This window comes from Thermobia domestica, chromosome 17 (assembly GCF_964235325.1).
Source record: "Thermobia domestica chromosome 17, izTheDome1.hap1.1, whole genome shotgun sequence".
In the NCBI taxonomy this organism is placed as follows: Eukaryota; Metazoa; Arthropoda; class Insecta; order Zygentoma; family Lepismatidae; genus Thermobia; species Thermobia domestica.
The window spans coordinates 185462072-185481235 of NC_137470.1; the positions used below are offsets into that span (position 1 = coordinate 185462072).

Consider the following 19164-nt stretch of genomic DNA (forward strand, 5'->3'; position numbering starts at 1 on the left):
CTTGGGGTTCTCCAGTTTCCTTCCACTTTCTTTATTCATTCATTCTCATCAACACCGTCTCCTTTAGCCCACACGGCATAATCGTGGGACGTAAAGCTCAAAAATTTCATTTCATTTCACTTCACTTCCTAAACACTTTACAAGTCGGATTTTGCTTGACATCGCTAGATTTACTTTTGTTGGTGCTATTAACTAACAAACAAATTAACTAACTAACTGCAGCGGTCTATGGTCTATGGAACCCGGAGGTTTAATGCCGCGCTCAGAAAAGCTCTCCATTGACTTCTGCCCTTAGCCAACTGAATCCAGTTTCCACTTTGTATTCCTATTTCTGCGCATAGGTGTTCCTAACGGTCGTTTTCTGATTGAATTTCCAATTAAAACTTTGGGAACTTTGTACTTTTCTTCATTCTGGCTACATGACTTGCCCAATGTTTGGGTAAGTGTAGGAAAGTACAAAATAATAATTAGGGCAACCAACTTTATGCTTTATATAGCTGTGTATAATGCTTTATTTTTCCTTACATTATGTTTTATTATGCTTTTTGCCTAAATTATGCCTTAATATGCTTTTCCATGAATTATAATTCATTTTACCCATTTTTATTACACATTTGTTTAATTTTACTCGTTTCTATTACACAAACATTTAAAATGTGTATGAAACTATTAATTTTCCCCACTAAAAATTATAACATATTTCCTCATTTTGTGGAGTTTTCCCGGTGTTTCGAAGAAGAAACATGTACCTGCACAGTAGACTTCCCATATTTAATGAATTCAGAACAAGAAGTACAAAATAGATCACCGCCTTCTACTTTGAATTCTCTTACTCTCTGACATTTCACATACTTTTGATTTTGGCATCTTGGAATAAGCACAACCAATCTTTCTAAGCGGAATCTTTCTAAAATCCTTCTTAGCGGAAGGTGCGGAGAGAGGAGGAATTCAAACTTTCCATTGTTACGTGTAAAGACAATTGACAGTTGATTTCCATTGTTGGCGGCATTGATAACTGCCTTTGTTGATATTTTTCTTCTTTGGATCCAAATATAGTACCAATGTTTCTTTATTGTACACATACACAAAGTTCTGGAATAAAAAACATTATGCTTTATGTTTTATTTCTGTAAATTATGCTTATAAGATTATCAAATTTGGATATGTAAAGTCGTCAAAATCACAGGTATGGTACCAACAATAGGTGAAGAATTCCATTATGCTTTTACTGCTTTTTATGCTTTATGGTTGAACCAATAATCATTTAGTTTCATTAGTCATCCGTCTCTTTTAGCCTAAGGGGCGTAAACGCAGGAAGTTATTTGATTTCATTCCATTTTGGATTCTATTCGGTTAGTTCATACGTTACCTCGGTGTTGAAAGCTATAAAATTCAGTTTACTATTTGGGTTTTATTTCAATCTTAACGTGAAAAACAATGTATGTGTGTGTTTTTAATAAGTCTGGTTTCTCAAACGACTGATTAAAATATTTTGAACCCTGATATGATTCACGTGACAATTTTTTTCGTGCACTTCAGTGGTTGATCACTAGCATAACAGTCTCTCTTCTTTGTTAATGTGCATGCATATATTTTTTTGTTCTTTTTTTTCCAGAGCAGAAAAAAATCTTTTGGGAGTCAACATCATTTTGTTTCACGGATGTAGACACTCTCTCACTAGTCGCGCTGCTATCCTAATGAGGTTGTCAGTCAAACTGCTGGCTCCAACACAAGGTAATTTACTCCCTCCACTATAAGAAGATATATTTATATATTTGGGTTTTATGCACGGTTTCTAGAAATCCATTCATCGAGTTTTCCGCATTAAAAGAAAAATAAACTTCGTGGTAATGACTTGCACACAGGCTTATTGAATGCCAAGAACATTTTTCATACTAGTAATGCTCTCTGCACTGTAAAAGTGAGCGAAAACATTCTATATTTCAATTCCAGATTTTTATCTCCTTGTGGTTTAACAATTTTACTATGTTTCATAAAAATTGAATATGCTTTCAGAAATTTTCATCGTAAATCAGAAGACGGTTTAATTCACTTTCTCTGTATTGACTACTTAAGAACTGATTTCATCGAAGCAGTACATATTAAGGAACAGCATCATATAACATATACGCACACTATTCTATCAAAATCAAATTGCTTTTACAAAAGATATCGTAAGACATATTTTCAAGAACGCTAAGAATGTAAAATTCAGACCCTCAGTCTAGATTGGTTCAAACTCAAGCATGAACTTCATTTTGCTTAAGTAGTTAGTGTACGCGCTTTTGGCTTGGGTGAGCAGGGTTCGATTTCCGGCGGGTACTCATGTGTTTACAATTCAACGTTCAACTGTAAGTTCAATTCTCATATAGCCTTGCTGCTGATCGGGATGCTAAACTTAAATGAAATCAAATGCAAGTCAAGCACTAAAACTGGCTGTAAAGCCTCAGAAATATACGTGCCGTATTCCGTACGAAAAAACAAATATTTTCATACAAAGTTTATCATAGAACATCTTAATTGCGTACTGGGGATAAATTCAACCCATTTATTGTTTATTACTTTAACTCCCTGTAATGCGAATCGTCAGAAATTTTCAAAGGAAATATGCTCTCTGTTGCTTGAAAATCAAATGCAGTTTCTTACGAAAATTAACATTTTTTTTTCTCTTTGATTGGAGGAAGAGATTTTATCATGGTTCCTTCACAGATTTTAAACTCTATGTCTCGTGACGAAGAACAATCAAAATCGAATAATTTTTGAGTGATATATACCACAAAATTATTTTTATCTATAATGAACAAAGTTGAAACAAGGCTGAATTTTGAGTGAGCTTTCTCACTCTCTCATTCCCCATGGATTGGAATCTCAATCTACATAATTATTTCTGTTGGTAGAATGACCTAGTTTTATTAGAATTTGATACCTTTTACGACACATGTTATCTTACAAACACACACATACCGATTGAGTGAAATGGTAGAAGCTTGCTACGCTCACTTGAATTAGTCTGAAACTTGTTTGTTTCCAAACTATGTAGTGTGTAGGTGCTATTGAACGCCTATGTATGTCCATTCGAGCCCCTCTAATGAAGAATATGGACATTTTTAGCTGTCCTTACAGTTTCCATGTTCGTATCTCGATCAGATCGGATTAAGTAGAATTTAAAAACAAAATTAGTAAAAAAAAAAAAAAAAAAGTGACTGGTGTATTTCCTTTCAGGAATGAACTTCCAGGTTCGACTCCCAGTGAGAAAACCTCCAGCGTTCTATAGTAATTCACACATCCCTTGAAATTAAATAGGTTCACCAGTGTTGGAAACATCTACTGTTTTTCACTTCTTAAATACATTGAGGGGGGCACGAAGGTTCAGTGGTAGTGCGTTTACTTCTAGTGCATGGGTTCCTTGATTCGATCTCCGGCCGAATAAGTTCGTGGTGGACAATATCGTTTCCACCCACACTCTCATTCTACCAATTCTTTCGTCATCATTCCCTTACTGTAATCATCGTCACTCGTAGCCTAACAGGCATAATCATGGGACCAAAAACCAAATTCAAACCAGTTGGCGTAACGGCTCACTTGAGAGACTATGCCTACTCCAGCGCCATCCGCTAGCGAAAGGCTGAACTACGTGGTCACGAACAGGCGCATCAGGAGCTTTCTACATCTAGTCTTGTTTTCACAGGACTTCCCTTTTTTCCCTCACAACGCTGAGTGGACGCCGAAAATTGGGAAGCACCGGTCGGGAATCGAACCCAGGTCCACAGGGACATGAGTCCATAAACGTGGGACGTTAAACTAAAATAGTTAATTCATTTCAATAGCTTGAGTTTTTTTGTGCTAAGTAAAGCATTGGAACTTAAGTTTAATAATTCTGTATGTAAGACATACAGGATCACGTGCGCATCCAGACATTTTTGTTGGGACGGGTCCTATACTACAAGCCTCTATATCTATGCAGTGTTTAACGGGTATTATTCTCCATCCGAAAAGACGATAAGTAAATGTAAAATACTCTCACGTATATTTTCAGGATTAAAATGATAGAACTACATTATAAGAGAAAGCGTAAGATCAAATTTTCATCCTGCATCAATTATTTTCCTGTTAAACAAGTATAGTTTTATTGACGAAATGTACAAATGTATGTTGAGTTAGGAAGCTTTTTTTTTAGGGGGGGCGAGGATCCGGACTCATTGCGGCCCTGTACTGGATATATAATTATGAAATGGCAAATTCATTGTTACTTTTAATGCAATATTTCTGCCTCACGTCAAAATGTGTGTTCCCAAAATGAAACATTACTAAAGGCCCATAAACCTGGGAAGAGAGGGAAAGCCATTTTCGCTGCTCCTGACAATGTCACTTCCCTCTCATGGAGGTTTGGAGCCGCCACTGGGTGTACAATAACTTAAAAAACTAAAGATTGGTATGGAGGAATTAGAGTTTTGATACCACGTACAAAGAACTTCCTAAGATGGCTTCTTTTACACAGGTAGTCACTTACACATCTTAATTAATACTCTTCCAATAGAGGGCACTCTTGAGTTGTGTAGTGTCAGAGAGCCACATCCTTCCTAATAGACCTGCATAATATTTGATGTAGTTTCCCGCTCTTTCCGACAGATGGAGGGCTTTGCTGTCTGCGTGGGAGAGCTGAGGAAGAACAGAGCGTCTCATTTCACTCAGCCGTTTCGGACCAACAAGAAAAAAAATGACGACGCGAAAAAGAAAAGAATAATGCACTTTTTCCAGAGTTCAAAACTAAAAGCAAAACAAAGAAATAAAGAAATGATGGCGGGGATAAGAAGTAGGGAGGAGCGCGGAAGTTCATGAGTGATGGATGAGGGCGGTGAGGTGTTACACCAGCTTCCCTCATACAACAGGGTTTCCATCTCCAACACTAACCCTCCATTTTCTTTTGTACTTTTTCTGCTTTAATGCATGTCGTAATCTGGCAGTGTGCCCACACAAACTATGAATATACGTGTTGAAATGATTAAATATCTATTTGTCTCGTGTTTAGTATGTTTTGGTATGGCTTTTTTATTTATTTAATTACTAGCTGATACTTGTTGTTCACGCGGAAAGTATATTTTTATTGAAAATATTTAAAAGGTATATTTTAAAATAAAATGAGATCTTTTAGTTTAGCGTCCCACGATTGCTTTCTTCAGGCTAAGCGAGATGGATGATTGATGGAAATGAATGACGATATAAAATTGATGAAATGATAATGCGGGAGGAAACGGGAGTATGCCGTGAAAACCCATACAAACTTACTTGACCGGAGATCAAATCACGAACCTCACGCACTAGGGATAAACGCTCTACCACTGAGACACCATGCCAACAATTTAGTTATTTCCAGCTTTAAACTTGGCCAGCCTAGAGAAGAAACGGTAATACACAACAAGAAGCGGTTTTCTGGAATCGATTAAATGTCGGAGGGATATAGTCCATAATCCTCTTTAATATCTGTACTAAAGCCGGTAGTCTTAAAAATCCACTGCAATTTCCGGTTTCAATATTGATCTACATAGACCAGAAGCGATAAAAGTTAATGGGAATTGTTAATTTTTGGAATCAATTTAACGTTCCAAGATAATATTTTCTCCCATCCTCTATTGAAATCGGGGATGGTAGAAATTAGTCATTTCGCGTTTTAACGTTGATAGAGCAAGAACGATAATACATAACAAGATGCTCTGCCCTGTGAATTCAACCTCGACGGCGTCTTATGTTGTTATGTGCAGCCTCTACCAAGACGTGTTCACTCGGTCGAAGTAGTAATATGCCGTTCGAACACAAGCAGTTTTAAATATGGCACCTCACGAAGCCGAAACAGCGCGAGGCGACGTGGGACGGTCGCCAGCAGAGCTCACTGACTCTTCAAATAAATCAGATAAATCGTGCCACGGCCGCAACTATTCACATATACCATGCCGTGTGTGTCGTACCGTGTCCTGCCGTGCCGAGCCGCTGCTAATTTGTATACTATTTCTCAATTTTTGTCAATTCGTGTGCTCCGAGGAAAGACGAAGGATCGCGGACGACGAGCCACGACCGGGCTGGTTTCTCTTTAAGGCGACCTGTCGGAGCACGGCACATTATGTGTGAATTAGAAAAGACAACTCAATGATTTTTCAATGTAAAAGTGTGAAATGAAACTTCGTGGTCCACAGCACAGACGGGACACGGCATGTGTGCATTAACTTTAACGCTTATCTGAACATATTATGTCCAAGTTGTTGACATCACTGTCGTCGACCACAAGTCAGGGTTTTCCGAAACAAAAATTCTGGAAAGGAACATCAAATTCCCAATGCATCCTACAGACGAAACTCCCATGCATAACAAACTTCGAAATGCAACGCTAACATATTTTAAAATTTGGCTGAAACTTCAAGAAACAGAATGCAAGTTTCCGGAATACAATAATGTCAAGGTTAACAAGAAATAGAACACATAATAAACTAATACAAACAGCGTAAGTGACATTTAACTATTACTTAAAACGGTTAATTTTTCAAATACACTCTTTTAGAATTTTAATTGCATTATACTTTTAACTTTTCTTCCTTCTCTTTCAGATTCGGCGGAATCTTCCCGAGGCGTACCTATTCAACATCACCGGCACCAGCGAGGACATGACATTCTACAAGATGAGTCATTAAAGGTGAGTATGTTTAGGTTAAGTAGGTTAGGTCATATTTCATGTAAGTATCCCCTTAGCTAGACGAAATTCATCAAGAAAATACGAATAGCATATATACATTTATACATTTATCTTTCATGCTTCTATTCATATTTTTTTCATTATCCATCCGCCAAGTGAACTTTGTGGTGGACAAACACCGTGTGCGTGGGTTTTCTCGGAGTTCTCCCGTTTCCTCCCACTTTCTTCATTTCACTCATCTTTCATCATCACCGTCTCCTTTAGCCTAACCGGCACAACCGTGGGACGTAAAACTCAAAGATTTCATTTCATTTTCATTATCCATCGATCATCATAATGCATTACAGTAAAATCCCAATTATCCGCGAACGCCGCAAAAAAAAAAAAAAAAAAAAAAACTACTGTAGTCCTGTTCAATTATTTTTCATAAGTAGTCGTTGCGGACTGACATTCATTTACCACTATGGTAGATTTCTATTTACTAACATCGTTTGACACAAAATTTTACTATTACTAGTATATATTTACGCAACTATCAAATGTAATTATGTAATAACTAATTCCTTTATTTATAGATACGCAGATTATATCAGCGTCAACTATAAGCCATCTATCCAAAGTTGAAGTCAAGACCGTAACCTAGTATCACCACTAGTTCTCCTTTAAAATGGTGCCTTAAAGCGGGTTACCACGTTAGAAGAACTTGTAGCTGTCATTAAAAAAAAAAAAAAATCAAAAAAATCAAAAAAATCTTGAAACCCTACCATATTTTACCATGTAAACATAGTCTTGAAAGGGTCATAAAACATTTTTTCCATCTTGCAAGGAGTTGAACAGTGTGCAACTTTCTGGGACGTCTTGCTTGCTGGGGGCGCGGTGGCTCAGTGGTAGAGCGTTCACCTCTGGTGCTTGGGGTCCCGGGTTCGATCCCAGCCCCCGCCAAGTGAACTTTGTGGTGGACAAACACCGTGCTCGTGGGTTTTCTCGGGGTTCTCCCGTTTCCTCCCACTTTCTTCATTCCACCATTTCACTCATTTCTCATTATCACCGTCTCCTTTAGCCTAACCGGCATAACCGTGGGACGTAAAACTTAAAGATTTCATTTTTTTCTTGCTTGCTACCTGCTATCGCCCTCTCGCTGACATAAAGGAAAAAACAGTTTCACCGCTTCCAAAACAACGGATTCTTTTGGACAGGGAGGAGGAGTGCACGTTTTTAATGAGGAGGCTCACTGTTTGTCCACTAGACTGCAGTTCTGCATAGGTGGAAATACCTTTCTTACTTTCAAGAAGTTGTAACATCTAAATAATAAATAGAAAGATGGGTTGGAAGTTTTTTTTTTTTGTTTTTTTTATGACAGCTACAAGATTCATTTAACATGACGATGTAGCCTTACTGGAATTTCACTTAATCAATTCGTACTATTCTCATTAATATCGGGACTTAACGAGAAAATACAGGATCCAAATGGGTCCAGACCCAATTTCTCTGACATATTTATTGTGACGTGCATGATATCAATGTACTTAAACGAATAATCAATAACTACACAGTTTCCTTAGAAATATTTGATACCTCACTTGTTAATAATATTGGCTACGATGCTATGACACTAATATTCTGTTTAGACTTTTTTTTTTTTTTTTTTTTTTACATTTGAAATTGAATTTGTGTATTATCGTGCGATGGACACGTTATTATTATTACTAACAGTTCTTTACGAACTTTTTGGAAGTTAACTTTATTTATGTCCGTATATTTCTTATAATAATTTTTAAATTCCTCTTTCTTTTCTTTTCACATCAAAGAAGTCATAAATTTTTAGATTATTTCCAACTTTACAATAAATCAATCCTAGATCATTCTCAGTCATTTGAGAAAGAGCATATTAAAAATAAAAGAAAAGAAAACAGACGCGCATAGGGATGCGCTCGAGACAAGATTTGTAGCTGTCTCGTCTCGAATATGTGCTGTAAAAATGATGTTTCGACTCGAAAAATGTATATTTCTCTATTGGAAGAGTCGTGTCTCGACTCGAATTTTGTCAGGAAAATCCTATCTCGACTCGTCTGGTGCACATGCCTACACAAAATAACATAACAAACGGGTAACAAGACTGAAATACATGTGAAAATAAATAAAAGACTAACAACAAAATTAGCAAGCCAATAACGGGAGCATGGTGGCTCAGTGGTAGAGCTGTTACCTCTAGTGCATGGGGTATCTGGTTCGAACCCGGTCAAGAAAGGTTGTGTCCATGGGTTTTCTCGCGGTACTCTCGTTTCCTCCCACTTTGTCATTCCACCAATTCTTCCATCAACATTCACTTGCTCTGATAATGCTTTTTCCTCATTTCAATTTCATTTGTTTCAACCCAATGACAAGTTATGCAAGAAACTTGTAAGTTTCAATTTGTAAGTAGTTGGAGTGAGAGCGCTTCAAGCGGAGTACTACAAAGAATCGGTTTTCTGGAATCGTTTAAGCATCCTAAGAATATAGTTTATCTCTATTCTAATCTCCTTACTAAAACTGGAATCAGTAGAAATTCACTACAACTTCCACTTGCAATATTATTGAGAAAGTACCATGATGCTTTACGTAGTGTACACGTGAGACCGTTTCCTCTTTAAATTATTAATTGTTATTTAAAAGAAGAATTAGGTAAAAGAACAATATACGTTAATTTGAGATTAAAAAAAAATAATAAAAATGGTAAGTGAAAATTTGCTAAAATGAAAGAAGAACGATTTATTATTTTTGCAGTCGGGAAACTCACTACTCCATTGTACAAGATGCGATCAAAAAGTACGGAGAATGCAGTTGCACAGTGCCATCTATCGATGTATATATTTCAAGCCTAAACCTTTAGTACAGCCAATGTCGAGTTTGAACGAGTTGTGACATGTTAGTTGGCTTCCAGAGACAGAAGAGTGAGGATGTGTTAAAGGCGTCTTTCGCGTGCCAACATTAAGTTTTGTTCTAAGCTGGAAAAGAGTGCCAAAGAAGCTCACCAAATGTCAAAATCAGTGTATGGCGATGAAGCGTTGGCATTGAAGACTTTCTACTAGTGGTATGAACGTTTCAAAAGCGGCAAGGAGTTTGTTCAAACAGAACAATGATATACTTGGACATCAAAAGCGGATTAAAACGTACAGAAAGTGGCACAAATGATTTGTTCAAACAGGGGAATGACTATTCGAGAGCTTTCTGAAGAATTAAACATCTCGTATGGGTCCGTGAAAAGCATTTTAACCATTCATTAAATGAACAAATGGCTTCCTTCTTCACCACGAAAACGTCCAGTGCCGCATCATGCTTTTAATCAGCGAGTTTTCGGCCGGAAAATGTGTTCATGTCCACGTACGCCTTACTCACCAGATTTAGCACCATTCGACTGGGTCTTCTCAATAATTAAATCCGTTCTTAAAGAAAACGTTTCCACACTATTTCGAAACGTTTCCTGGCATTGAGAGAGCCACAACAGAGCAGATGAACACTCTTCCAAAATAAGCCTTCCAAAAATGCTTCCAATCATCGATTCAACTTGGTATAAGTGCATTGCTAACCAAGGACAGTACTTTGAAGATGATTAAAGCAAATTCCTTGCAAAGTTATTACTTTGTAATAAAATTATTCTCCTTTTTTTAATCACACCTTGTACCAATAAAATCAAATGAATATTCAGAGACCTCATTAGATATCAAATAGCCACGGCAGCTGTTGTCCCGAAATTTTCAACCCTGATACAGGGCAAAACCATTGGAGAGGAGTTAGCCTTTGGACAACATTTGTAAAATTTTATTTAAAAAAGAACAAAGGGAGAGAGAGAGAGAGACCACTGTCCAAAAATATGTTTGGGTACTGTAGCTGAAAGGGACAGTTAGAATCATAAATTGAGTGGGTGTTAAAACCAGTTAATTACTGAGATACGAGTGCGCTTTTACCGGGAACTAAATAACTTGTTTCGGAAGCGTACTTGACTCTTTAGACTGGCTATTCTTCAAAAAAAAACATTTCACACAGAATCACTTGAAGGAACACTCTTGAAATGCAGTTTCTCAGTTGATGATCGCTCAGGCGAAAGAGAAGTTACGCTGCAATAAAATATATATGCCCAGTCTGCACTCATCTTCTTTCGGTTGCAGTCACTTTACAGTGAAAGAAACTGGAAACCATTTTTTAGCTGTACATTCTGACGCTACTGTTGAAACCGCCTCCTGAACGTAAGTTGTTACGTATGTTCATACACTTCTGAGTGAGTGCCTCCTATTCAAGATGTTGAGTGCTTTTACACAAGTATATCGCTTCTTGTGATGATAATTCAAGTTAACAAGCGACTTTCGAATAATAATAATAATAATAATAATAATAATAATAATAATAATAATAATAATAATAATAATAATAATAATAATAATAATAATAATAATAATAATATGGTGAAACTCAAATTATGGAAACTAGTCAACTTTGGACGCAATCTGAATATTTAGAAAATAAAACGAAACAAAATCTTTGAGTTTTACGTCCCACGATTATGCCGGTTAGGCTAAAGGAGACGGTGATGATGAGAACTCATATCAATGAAATAATGAAGAAATTGAGAAGAACCGGAGAAACCTGAGAAAACCCACTCACACGATGTTTATCACCACAAAGCTCACTTGGTTCGAACTGGGATCGAATCAGGGGACCCCACGCAGCAGAGACGTACCTTGTACCACTGAGGCACCGCGGCTCCCTGAATATTTAGAAATCATAATAATTGGATCAAAAGGTTATGTTGTAGAATAAAAAAAGTCTTATATTTATCCTGTTTAATACAAAGTAGGCATAATACGTGTTGAAAATAAGATAACTTTTACTACAGCCTAGTTGCTTCACCCAAGCTATACATTATATGCTAAAATCGTGCAAAATAGAAAGCTCTAAATTTTCATATTTAACATTCATAAGTAATATACTTTACCAAAATTCATTTATATACAGGGTTGCGCAATGAAACCACATTGTTTTCTAAGACCCGCATGCACTGGAAGTTTTTGTGGTGGGGTTGATAGGCTGCGACCTTGATGTTCTACACGGTGGAAAGTTTAATAACAATGTTTGCAGCATTAGACCCGTAAACATGGTGAAGGCAACGTACAGTACATGCACAACGCGCATTTTAGTCTGCGCCTCGTTCTTTTGTGCCAGCAAGGAAAGTCATCACATGTTGGGTTCACAATTTTGAAACAAGTGAAAACAACACAAAAAATACACGGTGGTGCAAAAGGAGTTAGGACACTCAGGAGTGTGAACGCTGTACAATTTGCGATGACAAGATTTCAAAGATCTGCCCGGTTGAAAAGTGGACTTTTTCTTTCTTTCTTTCTTTCGTTTTCTTTTCTTTTTTTCGATATTCAAAAAGTGAACTGAAAAGTCAACTTTTTTTTTTTTTTTAGTTGTACATTAATTTCCACTTGTCCTCTTACCATTTGTTGCAATAAATGAAGAAAACAGAATTCCAGTTTATATTTATAATAATTTCAAAGAGAATATGACTCACCCACTCTATTCCTGTGACCTTCCGACACCTAGCGCGTGCTCTTAAATCACCATGTCAAATTTTGTTAAGAACGGTTTAGACATTTCGGAGAAGTATCCGGACAAGCGAACGCCTAAGTCAAGTAAAAAGGAGCTTCGCTTTAATCAATCGCCAGCAAATTTCGTTAGAATGTAGATGGTTCGAAAGTTAGGCCAAATTAGAACCGGATCTGGAGGAAATTGATCATTTACGATTTTTAGTTTGGTCACTATAGAACAAAAACGGTAATATATCCAGAGAATCTGTTGTCTACAATTGATTAAGCGTTGCAAGAACACTACACTGAAATCTCTACGAAAACGGGAAGCGGTAGAAATTCACTAGAGCTACCGGATTCTATATTGACCTACAGAACAAAACTGATAAGACACAACAAGAAGCATTTTTCAAAAATCGATTAACTGTTCTAAGAATATGTACCATCTTTTCCCTTAACGCCCTATTCAAATCGGAAGAGCGAGAAATCGACCCCTTGCGGTTTAACATTGATCCGTATAGAATAAAGATTGTAATGCATAGGAAGAAGCGGTCTTAACTAATTATTTAAGCTTCCCATGAGTGGGTTCTATGTCAATTCTATTCTTTCTCTAGCAAAGCCAAAAATGGCACAGTGTGGCCCTGTGTAGTATAGCCGCTAACGCTATCACCTTTGATACGAGCAGTCCCGGGTTCGATTCCTGGTGGGGACACTCTTTCGAAGTAGTGTAAAAGATTTTTCAGGCCAGGCATCCTGAATGAAGTTTTCCTGAGTTTTCCTCATTCACACCAGGCAAATGCTCGAATGGAACCTAACATACAGGTGCCAGGCCGCTTCCTTTCCTTTCCTTTCCTTTCCTTTCCTTTCCTTTCCTTTCCTTTCCTTTCCTTTCCTTTCCTTTCCTTTCCTTTCCTTTCCTGTCCTTTCCTTTCCTTTCCTTTCTTTTCCTTTCCTTTCCTTTCCTTTCTTTTCCTTTCCTTTCCTTTCCTTTCCTTTCCTTTCCTTTCCTTTCCTTTCCTTTCCTTTCTTTTCCTTTCCTTTCCTTTCCTTTCCTTTCCTTTTCTTTCCCTTCCCTTCCTTTCCTTTCATTTCCCTTTCTTTCCTTTTCTTTGCTTTCCTCGTATATTATGATCGACGAGGGACGTCATCCCTCATACGTGATGGGCTAACATGGCCATAGATGGTGAAAGCGCAGAAATCTAAATCCTAATTCTAATCTCAAAAATAGCAGAAACCAACCTCGTCTGGCTTTAACGTTGATGGTTAAAAAGTAAAGCTGCTAACACATAGCGCAAACCGGTGTTGTAAAACAAATTAAGCGTCCCAACTACATATTTAGTCTCCACAAGAATCTCTACTAAAACCTAAAGTGGCACATATGTACTACACATTCTGGTTTGTATATTAATTGAGAAAAAAGCACTTCATACAAATCAAAATTCTTTATGTGGTGTACACGTGATTATTTTTCCCCTTTTTTTATTTACTTTACCAAGCAATCACCGCAAAGTCCATGGCATAATCAGTCAAGGTCTTTCTAGAAGTTCTGCAGAGGATTGAAAAATGCATTCGGAGCTCAGCCAAGGGAAAATCCCAACCTATACCTCCTCGTGGGAGAAAGCAGGTAAAGTTTTAGGTGAAGACCGTCTGACTCCCGTGATAGACAGTCAACCTGTACTAACAAGTAAGTGTCAACAGCTACCTTGCAGTGCAGATGAGCGGGTGGAGATCACGACAACTTCTTGTCCTTAGGGAAAACTGTCATAAAAGGCAGAATGAACTGTAAGTGCCCAGTGGCATTGGGATGTGGAAAGGAAATGGGAATATTACCACACTATTATTATTATTATTATTATTATTATTATTATTATTATTATTATTATTATTATTATTATTATGAGAAGGGATGAAGGAGGACAATAAATATAATTTATACAAAACATGACATGAAATATTTCAGTTTAACGTCCGATGATTATGAAGTTTAAGCTAAGGAAGACGATGATTAAGGCAAATTATTGATGATGGAAGAATTTGTGGAATGAGGAAGTGGAAGGATATGGGCGTACTAAGAGATCACTAATGAACATGATGTTGTCCATCACGAGTTTAATTGGCCGGGGATCGAACCAGGACACCACGCACCAGAGGTAAGCGCTCTACTACAGAACTACACCACTGTGAGGAAGGTAATAGTGATTCACTGGAATAAATACTAGACAAATGCCTCTCCAACATTGTGATTGCTCTCGCTTCCCATCCTCTTCTGCTTCCCTCTGTCTTCACTTGGCTGTCCTGCATCTTTCAATGTGCGGTCTGGCTAATAATGGCATAGATCGTCGTAATAAAAGTGGTAAAAGTGGCCCACAAAATCCTAACTGTAACGCACATATTACTTCCGATAACTTTTGAAGATTCATTAGGAGGGGGCGCGGTGGCTCAGTGGTAGAGCGTTCACCTCCCGTGCTTGGGGTCCCTGGTTCGATCCCAGCTCGCGCCGTATGGACTTTGTGGTGGACACTGTGCTCGTGGGGTTTCTCGAGGTTCTCCCGTTTCCTCCCACTTTCTTCATTCCACCATTTCATTCATTTCTCATAATCACCGTCTCCTTTAGCCTAACTGGTATATTCGTGGGAAGTAAAACTTAAAGATTTCATTTCATTTCATTTGAAGATTCATTAGGAATAATTACCTCTTTATTCTGGAGTTTGTCAATTTCTGCCCAAATGGGTGCTGCAGCCGAGAAACCTTTTACGGAGCACACTCCGCCACCATACAGGTAGTGTTTTAAATTAAGCCTGACAACGCGTCGATTATGCATGAAACATTTTTATTTCCGGGAAACAGATTTATTGGTTTCCTTCTGGCATCACTTTAACCTCGAAGACCAGGGGAATAATTCACAACAAGACGTTCAGAATTTCTTTCTATCTTTTTGGAAGCTTCTTCTTTCACTTACTTCACTTTAACAATCAACACAGGGTTTACATTCAACGAACTTAAAAAGTTCGTTGCTGAATTCTCTATGTCTGTCTCTCTGTCTGTCCGTCTGTCTGTTATTTGCGGTTTGTTCAATTTTGAACCCTGCATTCGATAGAGTATCAAGAACTATCACAGAAAGTGATTAAATTTTTTGCGTCACTTTTACCGTTCCCGAGATACCGGCCAAAAACTGGCCGACTTCCAGAGATTCAAGGAGCCATACCGCGGGAACCGTAAGTCATAGAGAGACCATATTGGTGTTGATCAATATCTAAAAGGATGGTAAATATTTTGGTACCAAATACTAACTGCTGGCCATTATTTAATTGGTAACTGGTTTCGCTAATGGCCAGCTGGCCAGTGGCCACCAATTAATATTTGTACCAAAATGTTTAATATTCTCTTGGGTATAGACTAACACCAAAACCATCTCCCTATCACTTATACTACCATTCCCGTGATATTGGCCAAAAATGGCCAATTTCTAGATGTTTAAGGAGCCATAGCCCGCCAATCATAAGTTGTAGAGAGATGATATTGATGTTAACCGATACCTAAGAGGGTGGTAAATATTTTAGTACCAAATAGTGACCGGTGGTCACTGTCCAACTGGCCACTGCCTACTGGCCAATTTTATAGTAGCCATCTATTAATATCAGTACGAAAATATTTAGTATTCTTTTAGGGATTGATTACCACTAATATAACCTCTCTATGACTTACAGTTCCCGTGATATTGGCCAAAAAATGGCCAATTCCTAGATATTTAAGAAGCCATATCTCTGGAACCGTAAGCTGTAGAGAGATTAAATTGACATTGATCAATACCTAAGACGATGGTAAATATTTTGGTACTAAATAGTAACCGGTGGCCACTGTCCAACTGGCTCGCCAGTTGTATAGGGGCCATCAATTAATATCGGTACGAGAATGTTTAACATTCTATTAGAGATTGTTTAACACATATATCATCTCTCTCTATGACTTACCTTTCCCTGATATTGGCCAAAAGATAGTTCCGATTTCAGGAGATTTAAGAAGCCAAATCTCGGGAACCGTAAATCACACAGAGATCATACTGGTGTCGATCAATACCTAAGAGGCTGTTAAACATTTTGGTACCAAATAGTAACCGGTTGCCACTGATTAACTGTCTACTGGCCAACTGACCACCGTTCTCCAGATATTGGACAAAAAAGTTCGAATTTCTGGATATTTAAGCAGCCATATCTCGAGAACTGTAATTCGTAGATAGATGATAATTTGCTAATTTTTGTGAGAAAGAGAAGAAGGTGCGGATAAAATGATTTAGTTTTACATTCAGGAGCAATGACAGTTATCCTTCCCGCTCCATCTCTTCATTCTTTCTATGTTCGGTCTGGCAATGCTCTTGGAGCATTCTCAACTGTTTTAAGGTTGGATTTAGATTTAAGTAATGGTGAAGGAAAATTTTAGATTGTATTTGTTCTTATTATTAATCAATATAAGGGATATCTGTATCACTGTTAGCACTATGTGGAAGTGTCACTTTAGCAGAAGAGAAATACCATGTTTACGTAACACTGTATATTTTACATATGTAGTCCATAGAGTTAGGCAAATAATCGACTTGTTCGAGCATTTTTTAGTGTTAATTATTGACAATGAAGGACACAACGATGGCGTGGGTCATTGAAAACTTGACCCATGACCCATGACCCACTGTCACATCACCCACATTGACCCACTCTGACACACAGCGACAATGTCCCACTCCGACCCACCATCCACCATGATCCACTGTGACCCACTATCCAAAAAAAAAAGAACATCGTCATTAACTCTGGCCCATGATCTACGCAATCCTTCCCCTGATTGAAGAGTTTACACTTGTAATAAAACAAGCCTGTGAAATTATCACTAATCGAAGTTTGAATTTCTACGGTCAATCGCTCAAGCACTGCTCTGTTACAATACCGGTGCATATGACCTTGACGATATAAAATGATGAAGTGTTTGCCATAGGCCTTAATATGATCAATTTCAATTTAATTATCATATATAATTATTTCTTTGTTGAATTACAGATACTTTTCAGTTGAAAATATGATGAAATTTGGAAGTCTCTAATCAAGATAAAGTAGAAAAACATTAATATATATATTTAAATTTCGACTGTCTCTCGAAAGGCAAGTAGTAAGTCCTATTGCTATTATTACAATTACAAATATCAATAACCAAAAGCATCTAAAGTTATTTTTTTCACTTAGATATACTCATCTCAGGTAAGTAAATTGAAACAAATGAAAAAGGAAGAAAATGGAGGCTTTGAAAGTAAAACGTAGACAAATTCACCAGTGTTCAGAAGATGCTGTCTGCAATGTACTAAGCACAGAGGGTTCGTGGATCGTAGTGAGTCGGTTACTCAGAGTGGGTCAGTGTGGGTGGTAGGGGCAGTGGGTCATGTCATATTGACCCACGACCCATGAACCCATTCTATGTCTGGAACGACATACATACAAAGTTTTTCTTGATTTTCTACTCTGTGATAGTCTAGAAGTGGATTTGGTTCACAGGGTCTCGCATTCGATTCCCGGTTGAAGAGAATTGAAATTTCAACGCAACCTACAAACAAACAAACGAAAATAACAAAAAATTTAGGAATGATCAAAAAAAAATGCATCAAAAGATTTCGATCTTGGCCAAGAATTAGTTTTTGTGTCAGGGGCCACAAAATTTTTGAACGGCCTTTAAATCGAGATTTTGTATTTTTTTTTATTAACTAAGCACATCATACTGAGTTAAGTGATAATTTGGCTTTGGCTACACTGTATGTAGTTCTTCAGGTATAAAATCTACAAGAAAATTTTTGCCTGAAATACATATTCAATCATTTGATGCAAAAATATAGTTAAATGCTGGATCTATTTCAATTTTACAGGGTGTTTCAAAACAACACCGACAACATTTGGGATCTGATTCCTGACATCAACACAAGACAAAAAGTATAGACCAACCTGTGTGAACAAATGCTTCTCTTCTGAGTTATAGGCTGCCTAAAAATTTAAAGGTTCATAGCTCTAAAACTATGGAATTTACCGTAGTCGGGTCAAGACGTCATTTAGGAACTAGTATGTGCCCTGTCCAAATATCCATATTTCAGAATGCTGTGATGTTTCAACAACAATTTTTGTAGAAGTAGTTGGTGAACATTCCAAATTATATGCCCGTAGCCAAACTCCCTCTATAAAAATTGTTGTCGAAGTATCGCAGGATTCTGAAACATGGATTTTGGAATAGGGCACATATTAGTTCTCAAGTGAAGTGTTGACCCGAGTACGGTAGGTCCTATAGTTTTGGAGCTACAGACCTTTAAAGTTCATTTTTTTATGGGTTCGGCAGCCTATAACTCCGAAAGGAAGCATTTGTGCACACAGGTTGGTCTATACTTTTTGTCTTATCTTGGTGCTAGGAATCACCTCCCAAACGTAGTCGGTGTTGTTTTGAAATACCCTGTACATACACACACAGACACACACACACACACACACACACATATATATATATATATATATATATATATATATATATATATATATATATATATATATATAGAGAGAGAGAGAGAGAGAGAGAGAGAGAGAGAGAGAGAGATGCACTGTGAATGGCGAAATACGCGCCCTGATACTTTGGGAGGGACGCGCACCCTGCACGTAACTTTTCCCGGCACTGACTGCAGTTGGTAGACCTGATCCAGGTGTTTATTCAGGTAAAATTGTAAAATAGGTGACTAACGAAACAGTTCTCCATTCTAAGATGAATCTGCATGGTTCGGATCGTGTTTTCCAAAGAACACCGTACGTTTACAGAAATATAAATACTGACCACGCATTTATCAGGAAATGTTTGAAAGTAGCTGAAAATATCAAATCTAGAACAATTGCTGGAAATAACTTT

The 19164-nt window shown here is 37.5% G+C and overlaps 1 long non-coding RNA gene across 1 annotated transcript in view; it reads left to right on the top strand.

Annotated features, from left to right (window-relative positions):
- Positions 1-1613: 1613 nt before the first annotated feature.
- The window catches only part of LOC145673871 (uncharacterized), a 44026-nt gene continuing 26475 nt past the window's right edge, over positions 1614-19164 (top strand). Inside the window, exons 1-2 of the long non-coding RNA XR_014128836.1 lie at positions 1614-1734; positions 6597-6682. This is a non-coding gene — a long non-coding RNA (uncharacterized LOC145673871). The remainder of the gene's footprint in view (positions 1735-6596; positions 6683-19164) is intronic.